Source organism: Gopherus flavomarginatus, chromosome 1, assembly GCF_025201925.1.
Source record: "Gopherus flavomarginatus isolate rGopFla2 chromosome 1, rGopFla2.mat.asm, whole genome shotgun sequence".
Taxonomy (NCBI): domain Eukaryota; kingdom Metazoa; phylum Chordata; order Testudines; family Testudinidae; genus Gopherus; species Gopherus flavomarginatus.
The window spans coordinates 169339353-169358463 of NC_066617.1; positions in this window are offsets into that span (position 1 = coordinate 169339353).

The window sequence follows — 19111 nt, forward strand, 5'->3', positions numbered from 1 at the left end:
GCCGCAGGCAGCCCCTCGACCGTACCAGCCACAGACTTGCCAAGAGCTGAGGCGCAGGCGGGGAAGAAATGGCAGGGGGCATCACCAGCGCCACCCCTCCGGCCAGGTGTCTAGCCAATCCAGACCACCATCTGGGTCTAAATCCCCTATTTGATGGTATGGTCGAGGACAACCTACCGATAGAGACTCTGGATCCTTCCACCCCTAACCTTGCGTCACGTCTGTCTCACTTCTACTGTGCCTGGTCCTGAATTACTTCGGGCAAATGGGTGCTCTGCACGGTAGAGAGGGGATATTCTATCCAGTTCTCCTCCCTTCCACCCCACTGACCCCTCTCCCTGTCCTTCTTCAGGGACCCTTCTGACGAGCAACTTCTAATTCAAGAAGTGGAGTCCCTCACAGAGGCAGGGGCGATGAAGGAAGTCCTGCGGGAGCTCAGGGGCAAAGGCTTCTAATCCCGGTATTTCCTAATACCGAAGGCAAAAGGGGGCCTGAGTCCCATCCTAGACTTGCGGCGGCTGAACAAGTTTGTGCAAAAACTCAAGTTCCGAATGGTCTCCCTGTCCTCGATCATCCCCTCCCTGGACCCAGGAGATTGGTATGCCGCCCTCGACTTAAAGGACGCCTTTTTCCACATTGCCACAATTCCACGGCACCGTCGGTACCTCAGATTCGTCGTGTCCGATGTCCATCTGCAGTTCACGGTGCTCCCGTTCGGTCTGTCGGCTGCTCCCAGGGTCTTCACGAAGTGCATGGCGGTAGTGGTGGCCTTCCTGCGCAGGCGGAGCATCCAGGTATTCCCCTACCTGGACAACTGGCTCATAAAGGGCCGCTCCAAGGAGCAGATAGAGACCCAGGTGTTGTTCATCAGGGGGACCTTTCTTGATCTTGGCCTCCTCTTGAACAAAGCCAAATCCCCCCTGTCTCTGACGCAACAACTAGAGTTCATAGGAGTGGTTCTGGACTCCACCCACACCAAAGCATGTCTGCCGGAGTCCAGGTTCCATGCAATTTCCGAGCTCATCCTCGGACTACACCGCACCCCGGTTACCACGGCGCGAGTTTGCCTCTGGCTGTTGGGCCACAGCGTGCACCCATGTGCTGGTCCTTGCCAGACTCCGGCTTCGCCCGCTGCAGTCCTGGTTGGCGACAGTTTATCGCCTGGTCAGGGACCCCCTGGACTCAGTGGTGTCCGTTCCCCGCTTGGTGCTGAGCTCGCTACAGTGGTGGCTCGACCCGCGGGAAGTCTGCAACCTTCCCTCTCCCTGGTGACGGATGCCTCGGATCAAGGTTGGGGAGTGCACCTGGGACACCTCAAGATGCAGGGCTTGAGGTTGCCGGAGGACCTCGAGTTGCATATCAATGTCAGGGAGCTGAGAGCGGTCCGCCTGGCGTGTTTGACCTTCCGGTCTCACCTGGCCGGCAGATGCGTTTCAGTCCTTTCGGACAACACGGCGGCAGTTTTTTATATCAACAAACAGGGGCTGCACGCTCCTCTCCCCTCTGCAGAGAAGCCCTCGCGCTGTGGGATTTCTGCATTCACAATGCCACTCACCTAACGGCATTCTATCTTCCAGGGGAGCAGAACGGTTTGGCAGACACCCTCAGCTACTTGTTCCAGGGTCAAGAGTGGTCTCTCCGATAGGATGTCGTGCGCTCAATCTTCCAGCTCTGGGGCTTTCCACGGTTAGACCTGTTTCCTTCAAGGGAAAACAGGAAGTGCTGACGGTTTTGCTCCCTCCTGGGCCGAAGTCGGGGGTCTCTGTCGGACGCCTTCCTACGGACGTGGGAGGACGATCTACTCTGTGCCTTCCCTCCGATCCCGCTGATACACAGGGTGCTTTTAAAGATTCGCAGGGATCACGCCAGGGTAATCCCGATAGCTCCAGTGTGGCCGCACCAGCATTGGTACACATCACTCCTGCACATGTCAGTTCAGGCGCCCCTGACGCTGGCCCTACTCCTGGACCTGATCATGCAGGACCGGGGCTCCCTACACCATCCGAACCTCGAGTCCCTTCACCTCACAGCCTGGATTCTCCATGGCTGAACTCGGTGGTGTTGCAGTGCTCCCAACAGGTCAGGCAGGTGCTGCTAGGTAGCAGGAAACCGTCCACCAGGGCCGCCTACCTGGCTAAATGGAAGCGCTTCTCCATATGGTCGGGTCAGCAGGGTCACGACCCGCTGGGGGTACCAATTCACGCTGTCCTTGACTATTTGCTTCACCTAAGACAACTGGGCCTCTCCCTTTCCTCCATTCGCGTTCACTTGGCGGCCATATCCGCTTTTCATCCGGGAGAGGGGGGTGCCTTGGTGTTTGCGAACCCACCAGTTGGGCATTTCCTCAAGGGTATGGACAGGCTCTTCCCGCATGTGCGTCAGCCAACCCCTGCTTGGGACCTGAATCTGGTCCTCTCGGGGCCTCCCTTTGAGCCTCTGGCTTCGTGCTCCCTGCTGTACCTATTGTATAAGACCGCCTTCCTGGTGGCAATCACCTCGGCCTGACGGGTGTCGGAGCTTCAAGCGTTAACATCAGAGCCCCTGTACACAGTCTTCTACAAGGACAAGGTCCAACTTAGAGCTCATCCAGCTTTCCTACCCAAGGTCATTTTGCAGTTCCACATGGGCCAAGATATCTTTCTCCCAGTGTTTTATCCGAAACCACACGCCTCCAGCGAAGAGCGGAGGCTACACTCCCTGGACATCTGCAGGGCCTTGGGTTTTTACATAGAGCTTACCAAGCCGTTCAGACGCTTGACCCAGCTCTTCGTCTCAGTGGCAGAAAGGATTAAGGGGCTCCCAGTCTCCTCTCAGCGAATCTTTTCGTGGATCGCGACCTGCATCCAGAAATGCTACTGCATAGCTAAGACTCCTGTCTCTCCGGTCACGGCCCACTCCACTAGGGCACAGGCCTCCTCTGCAGCATTCCTGGCTCAGGTTCCGACTCAGGAAATTTGTAGAGCGGCCCAGCCACGTAGTCCTCCATCCACACGTTCTCGTCTCACTATGCCATCATGCAAAAGGCGAGGGATGATGCAGCCTTTGGGCGTGCAGTTCTCCAGTCGGCAGTGATCTCCGACCCCACCTCCTAAGGTTAGGCTTGTGAGTCACCGACTTTGAATGGACATGAACAACCACTCGAAGAAGAAAAAATGGTTACCCACCTTTTAGTAAGTGTTATTCTTCGAGATGTGTTGTTCATGTCCATTCCAACACCCACCCTCCTGCCTCTCTGTCGGAGTGCCGGCAAGAAGGAACTGAGAGGGTGGAGGGTCGGCGGGCCCCTTTATAGGGCGCCGTGATGGCGCCACTCCAGGGGGCGCCCAGGCCAACCCTGCGGAAGCTGCTAAGGGAAAATCTTCCGGCTGGCGTGCACGCGGCACGCACACACCTACTTTGAATGGACATGAACAACACATCTCGAAGAACAACACTTACTAAAAGGTGGGTAACCATTTTTTGTGGTTGACGAGGCTGTAAGAAGAGCTGGGGGGCCCTTAAATCTGGCACTTTCCCTCACTTTAGGCAGACTCATAAGGAAATCCGTGAAGAAGTTAACATGCTAAAATTAGGATTGATGGAATCGTGTGTCAGGAGAGGCTGTCAATCTTCTTTGCTTAAGAGGCTTGTTTTTCTTTTTAAAGTAATATGGTCTGGAATTCAGCTCTGAAAATTCCTCATGGGGCTTCCTATTTCATTTCAGAGGGTATTTTTCTTGGCTCGTGTTTTGGGTCAGTGAACAACTGAGATCACTGTAATCCATTGGAAATAAATGGATGCAGCTTGTACAACCCTGGAAATTATGTGGACTGATTCACAAGTCCTTTTTCACTCACTAGGTTTCTCTTAAAGTTACTCACCAGGGTGCCATGTAGAATGCCTGACAGGGAGAAATCTGGAGACTCCTAGGAGTTAGAACAGTCATTAAGTCAGTGGAAGATGTAACCTTACAACCACTCTGTCATTGGAAACATTCCTTGTTAACCAGCCTTTGTCAGGCTAAATTATTCAATGCGGCACAACTGCAGTTTTTGATTCTGGTTCTCTACTTATGTTGCCAGATGATACTGAAAAGGACTAAGGGGAATGAGTCACTCTTAGTATTTTTCATAGGCCCTGTTGGTGTACATCTGTTTAAACCAGAGGAGCACTTTCACTGAGAGATGATAGTTTCTGAGACATTTCATCCTGGGTTTTCTCTCTTCCTGTGTTACCAGTCCTGGGTTTTACATAACAGCCCCAAATGGCAGTGCTGTTAAATAAACTCAAAGGATTTTAAAGGGTTTTTCTGTACTTTTCTCCTGTGCAAGTCAAAACAAGTCATCTGACTGACTTAAGCATGTGACTTTGGATTGGGAAAACCAAACTTCCTTTGGGTTAAGTACTGTAGATTCTATGGAGACAAGTTGTATTTCAAACTCAGGCATGGATGACCATAGGCCAGCATCTGAACGCCATCATTTAATACTGAACAGTGTCTGCCTTGTTAGAAAGAATGAACAATCACTGTGTAATATGAACCGTGCTTGATGGATTCCTTATGTTATTCCTGGGATTTACAGTTTTGTCTAACCAGTAACACCAACAATAAAACTTGCATGTATAACATGAGTCAATTATACCTGTGCAACATGTTTTTACGTCATGGTAATGTTTTTGCTGCGCGTGATGTATGTGGAAATAATAAAGGTGATATCAGGTGGGCAATTAAAAACATTCTAATGGTAACTTCATTCACTGAAGTAGCAAATCTAACATATTGATGGGAACCAGATGGAGCAGATGGTACTTATTCTCCACCAGGAAGTCCATTCTGTGACCATTTTGTAATAACCACTCCTGAAGGCAGAAGGCAGAATTAACAAAACCATGTGTCTGCTAAAGGGCCTGATCCAGCTCCCACTGAACTCAACGGGAGACTTCCCATTGACCTCAGTGAGACTTGAGCTGAGCCCTAATTGAGAGGAGACTTACAAAATGGTCTGAAAAATCCATGCTCCCCTAATACACTACAATTCCTTCACTGTTGCCACTATAGTGTACAGTACTTCTTGTTTATCTAGTCTTTCCTGAGTCCTAAATCCTCACCATCACAGTCCCAGAGAAGGCCTGAAATACCATACTATTGCTTTGAGCTTTGAAAGAGTGCAATCTGCTGGCAAAGGAAAGGCAAAAATCAAAATGATCTTCATTAAGTAACATTTCAGATTGGCAATTACGTATTAGCTATTCACATTTCAATAGTAACTAGAAGCCCCAATAAAGAGCAGGGCTCCATTGTGCTCGGTGTTATACAAACACATAGTAAAAGAGTCCCTGCCATGAAGAGCTTACTGGTATGTATTCTGAGGAGATAAGATTGACAAATGAGTGTAGTGGAGGGGAGGCGAAGGAAATGGTGGACTTGTCCCTTTTTGACAGGTGGGAAGCTGAGCCACAGAGAAGTGACTTGTACACAGGGTGACCAGACAGCAAGTGTGAAAAATTGGGATGGGAGTGGGGGGTAATAGGAACCTATATAAGAAAAAGACCCCAAAATTGGGACTGTCTCTATAAAATCAGGACATCTGGTCACCTTACTTGTATATGCTCTCACAGCATGTCTGTGGCACAGCTGGGCACCCAGGCCATGCCTTAGCCACAAGGCCAGCCTTCCATTGTGGTACTGAATCTTATCTTTCAACAGCCTGCAAAGCACTTTTTCCTCTATGTAATGATGTGAGCTTTCCTTGCAAGATGCCCATAACTATTATATGAGTGGGACCCACTTTCCTACTCCACCTGAGTTAATATATAATGTGCCATTTGTATCTATACCACAAATTAGATATGTCTAGAGGAAGAAGGGAGTGTGCAATTTATAGCCTCTTCCCAAAGTTGTCTTTTTAAATGCAGCAGGGGCGGGGGTGGGGGAGAGAAGCTGCCACTTTCTATTAAAACATAGTCTACACATGGGTGCACTTCCTTTTCAACCTCCTTTGCCATCTAATGTAGAAATTAATTTTGGTGTACGGTATCCTTATCTGTTGCTAGTAGTGGTAGATCTTTTAACAGCAGATCTGTCAGCTTCACTAATGGGCATGGTATTTGATCAGACTGGAGCTCACCAGTGCCCACTTAAGGAAAAGCCTGAAGTTACCATTTTATACCTCAGCTTTCCTCCATTAGCTATTGCTACCAAGGTGTAATGTATTACGAAGGCCATCGTTCCAGACATGAACTGCTTAGTTTCTTTTCTCTGCTGGGAGGAACTTGAAAATTACTCTGAGCAACACTGTCAGCTATCATACAGCTGATTTCCCTTATAATGGATGAGGTGAGACTAACATTGTTGTCTTATTCCAATTGCCTCATGTTGTGTCAGTGATATTAATAAAGCATCAGTTGTGCCTGCAGAGATACTGCTAAGCTCAGTGGTGTAAAGCAGCTTCTGTAATAACATCTTCCAAGAGAGTGATGGCTAACGGAGCCTCAGTTCAATTAGCTCACAGGCTAAGAAAAAGGAAAAATTCATCCCCTGTGTATTCACTCTGTGCAGTTTCACAAGTTCCCCTGATTTTTGGAAACTCTCTGATTTGCTTTATTTCTAATGTTTTAAGTCATTGGAACCTTGACAGCAATAGATCAGCTAACTTTTATATTCAGACAAAAATGATAATACATAGAAGGGGAAAATTTGTACAATGTAATTAGAAGGGGCATTCTTCTTTTAAGGATTAATTCCAGATGGGTTTGTATAACCTGTAAGATGAAAAACAACTCTGCACAATAGAAAGCACCTGCATAATACAAAAAGGAGAAAAAAGTTTAATACAAAGAGCAACCCTGATATAAAAGATGATAAAAATGGGAGGGAGAATTGACTTAATTTTAAAATTAAACTATCTGAACTGACTGAGAAGTGAACTGCTTATCAGTTTGTTTTCCTACACCCCATGGATTTCTCTCCTCACTATCACAGTTGGGTGAAAAGCTGCTGCTGCAAAAGCTGCAAGCAGGCAGCAGAGAGCAGTACTGATCTGTCAGTCTGTGCAGGAAATGGTTGCCAAAAGGGCAACACTTGGCTCAGAGAAGAAGCCAAGATCCAGAAGAGACTGCTAATCTTCATCTCTTCTCCTCTTTAGTAATTGGTCTCTTTTTTTTCTCTTCTGTTCCCAGTGAGGACATGCCCAAGAGAGAGCTGAAACAATGGTACAACTTGCCAGTAGTCTCCCTGCACTCTCAAATTTCTCCTTTCAGTATAGAATAATATTGTGCTTTCGTAGGGTTATTCTGTGGCAAAAACTTTCAGAGCATTCCAAATAGGAGGATAATCAAGCATGCAAAAAGGATGAAAAGTGTAGTTTAATTAAAAATTATAAAGAAGACTTCTAAGTGGTATTTATCTGATTTACTGGAGTACACTCAACACACGTCATTAACCAGTGAGGTTGCTGTCTTTTAGATGAAGGCTTTTTTGAAGTGAAAATGCTTTGTATTTAGCTGTTTTTAATAAGAGGTTTGTTTTCCTTAATGATCAAACTTTCGGGGAGTGGCACATAGGATGGATTATGTACTGCACATTTCATTGAGATGTTTAGTGCTATCTTATGCAGTGCATTTGAGATGGATGGATGGATCATGTGATATAACAAAAACAGAGTTCTTTTTTTTTCAGGAAGGAAAGTTGGGCTGTTTTTTGTGAGAAATATCAATTTTAGTTTAAGTTTCTCTACCACCTCCCCAAACCAGCCAACTTTTGTTGCTCTCTGTTTACTGTAGTGGACCCATAGCTCGGTACAGTTCTGCACACTTGGCCGTGAGGCACAGATATTGAACTAATGAAATAAAGAGATTGCTGAGACACTGTGAAGATGTTTATATTCCACCTCTCTGCACTGAATTTGCTCTGTGGATAAATTGTCCTTACGAGGAATTATTTTACATGTCCCCTTTGACACCCGCTCCCTTGTCACTGGTGATCTTCTTCCAATGTACCAAACACACATCTCAATTTTAAGCACACAGATTTCTGGCAATTATGGTGGGCTTATCCTGATGATCGCTGCAGACACTTCAGGTTGCACATAGCTTTACTGAAAATCTTCTGGATGCCCAGGTCAACTTCAGGATTACACTGCTGTCTTTGCTGTTGTCAGGGGGATTGGAAGCCTCTGTAGAAGTGCCCCACTGGGCTCACTCCTCTTTATTTCTAATATCTGCTAACTGCTTTGGGATGTTCTGCTTTGCAGAAAGGGAACCTCGGAGATCTGAATGCTTTTTTTATTACCCAGCTGCTCTCAACCCAAGTTTGTCTGAAAAGCTAAGTTGGGCAGCAGTTCCTCCTTCTCAATTCTCCCGGGCAGGATATAAGACTATCAGATCAGCATAAGTGGGGCCATACTTTTTAAATTATTATTATTACTTGTATTGTATCAGGTTCATATCCTGTGATGTACAAACACCTAGGTGAACACAATCTCCAATTTAGTTACTTTTCACATTGGGTAGCTGTTTCCCTTTTTAATAGCTGTACTCTCATACAGTGAAAGCCTATCTTTCTTAAGATAACCCTTGATTCCAGGCCTGGGTTTAAGGGTATAGACTCTATAGTCCCTTAGCTAAAGCCCTAACTTCTGGAATTGTGCAATAATCTCAGAATTTCTGCTTTTGTTAGGTAAAGTAAGTTTCTACAAAAGTGTCTTGATTGTGAAGGAAGTGTGAAATAAGAGTAACCAATGCAGGATATTTTTCTGGGTCTGAAGCCAGCCTGAAACAGTTGCTCTGTGAGGTCTAATCAGCCCCATTCATCTCCATAATGTGTTAACTCTAGGACCCACTGCTCTGGAGGCCTCGTCAGCACCCCGCCAGACATGGACTCTGTGTGAGACAGGAAAAGAAGAGTGAGTGGGTCCACCTAATCAAGCAGATACACCTCAACAGTATGTACTAGGGATCCTGTCCTGATCTGCTGATCTGGCTATCAGTTGCTGTCTTGGTGCTTGGGAGGTGAAAATGCCACAGCTCAGGAGGACAGGTATCTAACATGCCTTCCCCTTGTTTTGTGCTCGTATCCTCTTGTGCACGTCTGTGCTGCAGACTAGTATACCTAAATCTAACAATCATAATCTTGAGTACAATGAAATGAAACAAGACAGCTTGTTTGAGCCAGCTATGACTCAGTACCTTCAGAACGAGGTACATACAGTTAGCCACAGTTTATATATAAACTCATATTGTATCTTGCTATATTCAGTTTGAGAAATTAACATATACATATATATATCTTCTAGGATCCACAAACCAGAGCAAAAGCCTGCAACTCATTAAAATGAACTACTGATAGATTGAGCTTCATATTAATTAATAATGAGTTACACTGTACATATATGCGGAGAGATGAGATACAAAAGAAGCTTCTTGTAAAACTTTCACTTATTTAGGTTTGCAAAAATCAATAAGGCTTTACTCAGACACAGTGCATATAATCTCTCTTGCGCTTCTGCAAGCAATAAGCAATCCAGCTGTTGACATTGTTTAAGCATTTTGAAAACTAACATTAAGTACTCCTAGAATTCTGTGGTAACAGATTTTTATAAAACTTTCCAGGGAATTTTTCTGCAGGTCAAGGGTAATATGCATTGAATATCACAGCTTGATTTCCAATGGAGTTTTATGTAACGGTGAAGAATTTTATTGAGCAAAATTAAATAGGAGAAAAACTGAAGCCTTCAAGGAAGATTAACCTCAACTTCAAGAAAAGTGTGCGCATCTGAGAATATGCCAATTATAGGAGGTATAACTGTATAAAAAAGTGTGTGTATGTGCTGCAGTGTGGATGAGATGAGGAGTGGGAGAGAATACACAGCACAGAAAGCTTCGGAAGCTGAATAGAACTTTATTGCACAGAGTATGAAAGAGTCACTTACAGTAATGTTTCCTGGTGCCTCTTTAGCTTCCCTGTTCAGGGCTCTCCTTAGTACAGTTTTCTTCTGAACTGTGACTGGTTCTGAACCTGTTTGTGGCTTAGCTTCTCGGAGTCTCTAACAGTGTACATAATAAAGGGGAAAGACACTCCCAGTCACATTAAAGGGTCCAGTTGTCACTTCATACCCTAAACACTGCATGCTCTTACTCTTGTACCTCAGTGGCATTTTAGGGTCTGATTATATTATCTATATACTTTTGGATATATAGGCAATGGAGTTATTAAAGTACACCTGTGAGGTATATTTTTCACACATCAAAAAACAAGCAAAATAATGTTTGTCTCAATTCCTTTTTATGGGGCACCAGCTACGGGCAGCAACCAAACTAAACTGCAGGATTGTACCAGGGTACTTGTAATAAAAAGCAGATTATTATAGTGGATTATCCACTGCAAATGACCCAACAGCAAGTGTGGTACCATCTTGGGAAGTGGAGACATCAGCACAAGTAAGTTACAGTGTAGTAAGGACAACAAATCCCTTTCCTTAGTGTGAATAGCAGCAGAGATGAAGCATCATTATTACCTCTCAATATAAAAGGTCAGAGAAAATGAGCCCAGGATAGGTTTGACTTCAGCCTGATACACTGATGGTGCATGAAGGATGATGATGAACAGCAACAGAGACCTTCATGTCTCATTCATGTCTAGAGGTTCCCAACTCCACTGTACCTTCTTCCTGCCTCCGGAAAGCATTGAACTCTGCTCTACTGGACTGGCTCGGCTCATCCTGTTACGTGCTAACCAATTGTCTTGCTGGTCTTCCTTTGTACCACAGCATGGAGGGGAAAGTGAGATGGCTACAGAATATGGGGTGAGCGTAACTCAGTGCCCAAGTCTCGTTCATGGAAAGGTAATGCCATGCAGAACCTGACAGCTTCATTTCCTTTCCTTCACTGACTGGGTTGCAGGGAAATGCTGGGAGAATGGAAAATGAAATAAACCATGTTCTAGATGTGGTGCTCTGTGGAGAAAAGGTATGTCAGTGAGGGTTCTATTGTATTTCAAAGAGTGATAGATTTAAGGAGACTGTGGTGACATCTCATTCATTCAGTTGCCCCTGATGCTACTGTCTGTGGATATGTGTATATTAATGAGATTTTATCTGAAGACTATAAAGAATCCAAATAAAAGCTCACTGTTATTCATAGTTTGTGCCCTCAATCCTAACCAAGAATCATTTACTGACTCACTTTAAAATTTACTTATAACATACTGAATCCAAATCAAATCTCCTTGTAGTATTAATATATAATTTTAATGTACTGGCTATATTGCAGAGATAATGATACATCAGTGGAAATTCTGGTGCCTCCTAATACTGAAATATTTATCTGAAAACAGAGTGCATGTTTCTGTTGCTAATCCATCATAAGTTTCTCTTGAAAGATTTTAGGAGTCACAAAACACCTGACCTAAACCTTTCTGTAGGTGACTTCTCTAATCGTTTTTCCCCACACACACACATTTTGGCAATGCTATGTTAAGACACATCAGGTTGCATGCATCAGTCATGTTGCATTAACTTAACTACATACTGTGCTTGATGTAGCCAGATATGACACATCAAGTTACACTGTGTTTACTGGGTGAAGGGTGGCGACAGGAAAGTGTACTAATATTAGCACAATCTTGTTTGTTTTTTTTCTGGATCATAAGGCCAATTATGTGCCAGCACAAATCAAAACATTAAAATCCATAAATGCCAAAAAATGCATGGGAATAGAAAACCTCCTCATATTGTGAAGGGTAAAAATTATCTGGAATGGCCTGTAGATAGAAGCTTTGGACCCAGTCAATGAATTGAAGATTCTGTGCTTTCATCACTGCTTCACTGCTCCCAAAGAGATGCCTCTGGCCGCTATGGCTTAAATGATATGTCCAAAATACCTTGAGAAAGAACTTTCTGTTGTTGTATTTTCTCTAGGTACAGAGAAACTACAAACAAAAACAAACACACCACCTGGAGAATTTGTATCTCAGAGATGGCTTATATTTTCTGGGGGTCATCTGGATCCTTGTCAAAGTTGTCAACACTCTTGTTATATTCCCCTCCCCCATCCCAGTTTTCCCTTTCTACCCTCCCCTCCCCAGTTCATCATGTTACTGCACTGTGGCAACCATGCATCTTGCTGAGAGACTGAATGTGTTTCCCCTTCAAAGATCATAAATGTCACTCGTTAAACAGCTTGGGGGGGTACTAATGATCAAAAGGCAGTTCTCTCACCTCCTATAACCAAACACATTTGTTGTCTCATACTTATTATGAAGGATGAGTAACCCAGAGAGTTGGCCTTCCAACCAAAAATTGGCCAGTTGAATATGGCCAAATGGTGTTTAATTAGATGGGGGGGAGGGGGAACCACCACCAAAAGTGGTTTCCTGAAAATACATAGGAAAAAAAAAACCAAAAATGATCAGGAATAAATCCCTTAGAAATAATAGTAAATCCTGTGCTTGTATCACAAGGAATGCTCTTTGTAAGAGAAATCATCAGTGATAGAAAAGATCAGAATCGGCTGCAATTTATGACAAAATCAGAGAAGAAAAATGTTTGCACTATTGGCCTTCAGATTTGCTTTGTCAAAATAGGAGCTGAATTATAAATCTGATATAGCAATATATATAGAGAGAAATATATTGTTAACACATTTTGAATGATCAGTTAACTTTTGAGACAAATCATAACTTCTTCTTTGAGTGCTTGCTCATATCCATTCCAGTTAGGTGTGCGCGCGCTGCATGCACATTCGTCGGAAGATTTTTACCCTAGCAACACTCGGTGGGTCGGCTGGGCGCCCCCTGGAGTGGCGCCGCTATGGCGCCGGATATATACCCTTGCCGACCCAGCCACCCTTCAGTTCCTTCTTACCGCCCGTGTTGGTCGTTGGAACAGTGGAGCGCGGCTTAGCTGGCCTCCACTTCCCTAGCTACTCGTAGTTCTCATGTATATAGTTATGTAGTTATAATCCTTTTATATATATATTTGTATAGTTATATGTTTTTTCTTTACTAACATAGTTAGTTTAGTAATAGTTAGCGGGGTTTGGGAAGTAGCCCCTTCCCTGCACCCGGTGCTGAAGCCCATGCCCGGCTCACCGGGTTTTAAAACGGGCTCGGCCTGCCAGAAGCTGATGCCGACGGGAGATCCGCACGACTCCTGTTTGAAGTGCCTTGGGGAATCACACTTGACAGCTAAGTGCCCCATTTGCAAGGCTTTTAAGCCGAGAACAAAAAGGAGCGGGACTTCCACTTACCCCTCCGCCTTTGGCACCGAGCGATGATCAAGCGGCGGGCAGAAGCGCCTCCTCGGCACCGGACTCGGCCGGTACTGCCAAGGCCTTTCGGCACCCGCCGTCGCCGACACCGAAGTCAACTCAGCACCGCTCTCTCTCTCCGAGGTCGAGAAAGCCTACGACTCCTGCTGGTGCCTGATGGCTCCCTGGCACACGCCGTGGTTGAGCTTACTGCTCCTGCTGCTTCCGTGCCAACACCGCAGCCAGAGAGCTCGTCTAAGTTGGATAGCCTGGCACCGACGGCTGCCGAGGCACGGACGACATCGGCACCGTCGATCCCGGTCCCACGAGGGCCGTCGAATCCAGTGCCTGACGGCTCCCCGGCGCGCGCTGTGGTTGAGCTCCCTGCTCCTGCTGCTTCCGTGCCAACTGCACTGCAGCCAGAGAGCTCGTCTAAGTCGGATTGCCCGGCACCCACACCTGCCGAGGCTCTGACGACCTCGGTACCGTCGATCCTGGTCCCACGAGGGCCGTCGAATCCGGTGCCTGACAGCTCCCCAGTATGCACTGTGGTTGAGCCTGCTGTTCCCTCCACGCCGGAGACATTCCCAATGGTGAGGGATCTCATTGTCATGACAGAGTCGATGCTGCCTGACCCCGGCACCGCCGGTGCGGGTAATATAGTCTCTTGGCAAGCCTCTCTTGATATGACCATCCTCTGTCAGCACAGCAGAGCGGCACCGTTCATGATCACAGTCCCGCAGATGCTCCCATAGGCACAACCGACACCACTTGCAGTCCCGGTGCTGTTCTCCTCCTTGGTACCTGTCACACTCACCGCACCGGTCAGTATCTCATTCGCCGACCCGCTACAATCGGCACCGTTCCAACTCCCAGCACTGCTACAGGTACCGTGACTCCCGTAGTCTCTCCTGACCTTGAGCCTCGAGATCTCGGTCGACCTCCCGGCACCGCTCTGGTTGCAGGTCTGGATCTCGTTCCAGGTACCGGTACGCCTCCCGGTACCGGTCCCCGGTGCCGAGTTGGGCAAGGTCCGATAAAGTCAGAGACTCTGCCCATGCTTTTTTAGCACCTCCATGGCCATCCAGACACGCATCGTGTCATCCCACGCGGGCAGATCTTATGCTCAGGACCGCGATTCTGATGTGCCCACCAACAACCTGAGAGCCCATCAGGACCTCCTAAGGAGGGTACCACGCCATATGGACCTCCAAGTAGAGGAGGTCCCGGAGGTAGAGGTCCTGGTATGGTGCCCTCTAAGGGGTAAGACTACTTGTCTGTCCATCCTCCTCTCTGCTCACTAGTCGTTCAGTCCGTTAAGGAGAGGGAATGGCAAGGCCAGCAGGCGCCAGCCCCGAAATCGAAGGAGGCTAGGCGAATGAACCTACTTAGCTGCCAGGTGTACTCTGCAGAGGCCTTACAGCTCTGGGTGGCAAAGCAACAAGCCTTGCTTAGCCGCTATAATTATAACACCTGGGTGGCGGTAGTTTAGTTTATGGAGTTTCTCCCTCAAAACTCCCGCCAAGAGTTCACTGCCCTCTTAGAGAAAGAGCGTCCCTCCAGGCCTCGTTGGACGCAGCAGACTCAGTGGCCAGGACTCTGGCCTCGGGTGTTGTCATGAGGCGCATCTCATGGTTTCAGGTTTCAAACCTCCAGCCAGAGCTGCAGTATGCCATTCAGGACTTACCATTTGATGGTAACGGCTTCTTCGCGGCAAAGACAGCCCCAGGCTGCAAAGCCTGAAGGACAACAGGGTCCTAATGCGCTCTCTCAGCGTGCATACGCCAGTGACCAAACGCAGACCTTTCCATCCCCGGCCACACCACCGTACTCTGTGCCTAGCCAGAGACAGGACTTTGGCAGACGGCGCGGCCGAGATGGTCGCAGACAAACGTCAGGACCCCTAGAGGGCCACGGTCAAGGTCCCTCGCAATCACCACCGGGACCAAAGACGAACCTTCCAAGCTGCGCCCGAGGGTGGTGTACCAGTCACAGGCCGGGATCCCACTCCTACTTTCTCCTGGCATGGCCCCAGTTAACTTCAGATCGCTGGGTCCTTGGCACGGCGGAGCATGGGTACCACCTCCAATTTGTTCCAACCCTGTCCCCCTTCAGGGACCCCTCTCATGAGCAATTCCTCTAACAAGAGGTGCAGACGCCGATGGACAAAAGGGGCAAGGAGTTTTACTCCCATTATGCCCTAGTCTCCCACTCGAACGGAGGTCTCAGACCTTCCTAGACCTACGAGGACTCAACCAGTTTATGATAAGGTTGAAGTTCTGCATGGTATCCCTGGGAACCATTATCCCGTCCTTGGATCCTGGAGACTGGTATGCCGCCCTCGATATGAAGGACGCATAATTTCACATTGCCATTTTCCCTCCGCACAGGAGATACCTCCGCTTTAAAGCCAACCGTCAGTACTTCTGGTTTACGGTCCTGCTGTTTGGCCTTTCTACAGCCCCACAGGTATTGTCCAAGTGTATGGCTGTAGTCGCCGCCTACCTTCGCCGATGTAGGATATGCGTTTTTCCATATCTGGACGATTGGCTTATCCGAGGAGACTCCGAGACACAAATCACTCAGCACGTGGGCATCGTCATGGACCTATTCACACGTCTAGGCCTGATGATTACTATAGAGCAATCCACTCTGGTTCCCACGCAGAGGTGCTATCCTGGGGCTATCCTGGTCTCCGACCTAGCCGGAGCCTGCTTATCACAGCCGCTGTTTCAGGCGATGGCAACAATCATCCGAGGTCTGCAGACTTTCCCAACGCCCTCGGCTCGCACTTGTCTCGGTCTCCTGGGTCCATGGCTGCCTGCAAGTTTGTAACCAAACACGCCAAGCTCCGCCTCCGTCCTCTCCAAGTCTGGCTCACCTCGGCATACTGCCCGGACAGGGACCCAATGGTCATGATAGTCACCGTTCCCTCGAGCACCCTAGGCTCCCTAGAATGGTGGCTAACTCCCTCCCTGGTGTGGGCAGGGATGCCGTTCCATCCGCCCCAGCCCTCACTGCCCCTGACGACGGACGCGTCATCTCTCGGGTGCTCACCTCGGTCAACTTCGAGCTTAAGGCCTTTGGTCTTCTTGGGAGCTGGCATTCCACATCAATGCCCAAACATGAGAGCAGTCCACCTGGCGTGCCAGGGGTTCCAGCAGCAGCTGCAAGGCCGTGGTGTCTCACTGTTTACAGCCAACACAACGGCCATGTGCTACATAAACAACCAGGGAGGGACATGGTCCTCCCCCTTTTGTCAGGAGACCATCCATCTCTGGGACTTTTGCATGGCCCACTCGATGAATCTGGTAGCGTCCTTTCTCCCAGGCGTTCGGAACGCCTTGGCGCTTCAACTCAGCAGGTCTTTCCTGTCTCACGAGTGGTCGCTCTGCCCCGATGTGATGCATTCTGTTTTCCAGAAGTGGAGATTTTTCCCCACATAGACCTGTTCGCTTACCGCGAGAGCAGGAAATGCCAGATGTTCTGCTCCTTCCAAGGTCTCTCCTCGGGATCGATCTTGGCCGCATTCCTGATGCCGTGGAAGGGCCAACTCCTTTATGCCTTCCCACTGTTCCCGCTAGTTCATTAGGTCGTGCTCAAACTCCGCAGGGGCAGAGCGCGCATCATCATGATCACTCCAGCGTGGTCCAGGCAGCACTGATACACCACGTTGCTCGACCTGTCAATAACCAACCCAATTACCCTGCTACTCCACCCAGACCTCATAACTCAGGGCCATGGCAGGCTTCGTCACCCAGACCTGCAGTCTCTTCACCTCACGGAGTGGCTGCTGCGTGACTAAATCGGGGTGGCAGGAAGCCTTCCACCTGGTAAACGTACCTGGCCGAGTGGAAGCGTTTCTCCTACAGGTGCAAAACGCTCAATCTTACTCCTACTGAGGTCTCGATCCCCTCTATTTGGCCTACCTCTGGCCTTCAACAGCAGGACCTAGTGGTGTCATCACTGAGGGTACACTTGGCAGCCATTTCTACCTTCCACCCAGGTTAAAGTTGTCATTCCGTGTTCTCACACTCTATGGTTCGAGGTCCCTCAAGGGCTTGGAGCGCTTACACCCTCAAGTATGCTGCCCAGCCCCAACCTGGGACCTCAACCTAGTTTTAACCAGACTTATGTCTCCCCCATTCGAGACGTTAGCGACCTGCTTGCTGCTATGGAAGACAGCTTTCCTCGTAGCCGTTACATCGGCCAGACAAATCTCCGAGCTCAGGGCTCTTACGGTGGTTCCACCGTACACTATGTTTCACAAAGACAAGGTGCAGTTACGACCACACCTGGCTTTCCTCCCTAAGGTGGTTTCGGCCTTTCATGTTACCCACACTCAACGCAATAGGCGCAACAATTGCACTCCCTGGATGTCTGTAGAGCGCTCGCATTTATATTGCGCAGACAGAACCATTTCGTAAAACGCCCCAACTCTCTGTCGCGGGAGCAGATCGAAGGATAGGCCTACCTGTTTCCTCTCAGAGGATCTCATCTTGGGTGATGGCGTGCGTCCGCACTTGTTATGATTTGGCTCATATTTCCCCAAGCCACATCACCGTGCATTCTACCAGAGCTCAGGCTTCATCTGCCGCCTTGCTGGCTCGTGTACCTACCCACGAGATCTGTCGCGCAGCTCCATGGTCCTCGGTCTATGCCTTTGCTTCGCATTATGCTCTGGTTCAACAGTCAAGAGATGATGTAGCCTCTGGCTCAGCAGTTTTCATTCTCCCACATTTCACTCCGACCCCACCGCCTACGTAAGGCTTGGGAATCACCTAACTGGAATGGATATGAGCAAGCACTGAAGAAAAGACGGTTACTCACCTTTGTAACTGTTGTTCTTTGAAATGTGTTGCTCATATTCATTCCAAACCCACTCTCCTTCCCCTCTGTCGGAGTAGCCGGCAAGAAGGAACTGAAGGGTGGCTGGGTCGGCAGGGGTATATATCCGGCGCCATAGCGGTGCCACTCCAGGGGGCGCCCAGCCGACCCACCGAGTGTTGCTATGGTAAAAATATTCCGACGAACGTGCACGCGGCGTGCACACCTAACTGGAATGGATATGAGCAACACATCTCGAAGAACAACAGTTACAAAGGTGAGTAACCGTCTTTTGTGTGACAAGGATTATTGTCCTTGTTTACAGTAAGAGTCCAACCAAATTCCATTGAAGTCAATGGAAAGACTCCCTTGGACTTCAAAGCACTATAGATCAATTGTTTTCTCTTCTAACTTTGTGTCAAGGATTCAGGATAAAATTTTCAGATGTACCTGATTTAGGGACCTAAATCCAATTTTGAAAAGGGATTTAGGCCTGGTCTATAAATAGTTTGTGTACTCATTTAACTGTTTCAGCTAAGGATGTGATATTTGACTAGAAGAGCTAAAAGGTTATAATCCCTAGCGTGGGCACAGTTATATTAGTGTAATGGTGCCTTAGACATTATAGCTTTCTCCCCTAAATTTACAGGAATAAACTATGCCAGTATAAGCATCTTTATCCCAATATTCCTTCATCCCCACTGAGATTGTATAACTTTAACTATACCAGCTTCAAACAGATATAGTTAAAGCACCGCTCAATGCACCATGAATCCAACCATGTATCTGAGATACATCAATGATACTTTCATCTGCTGGACAGATGATCCAAACTTCCTCATAGATTTCAGCGATCCATTAAGCTGGTTCTGGAACATTCCTACACCAGCATCAACATCCTGGACATCATGATCAGCTTCAGCAATTGAAACCTGCAGACAACTATACATAAGAAACCCCTGGATCACCTCACATCCACAGATCCATCACTACCACCTCAGAGATATCACAAAATCTCTTATTCAAAGCGAAGCAGAATATGCTCTAAGGAGAAATTCCA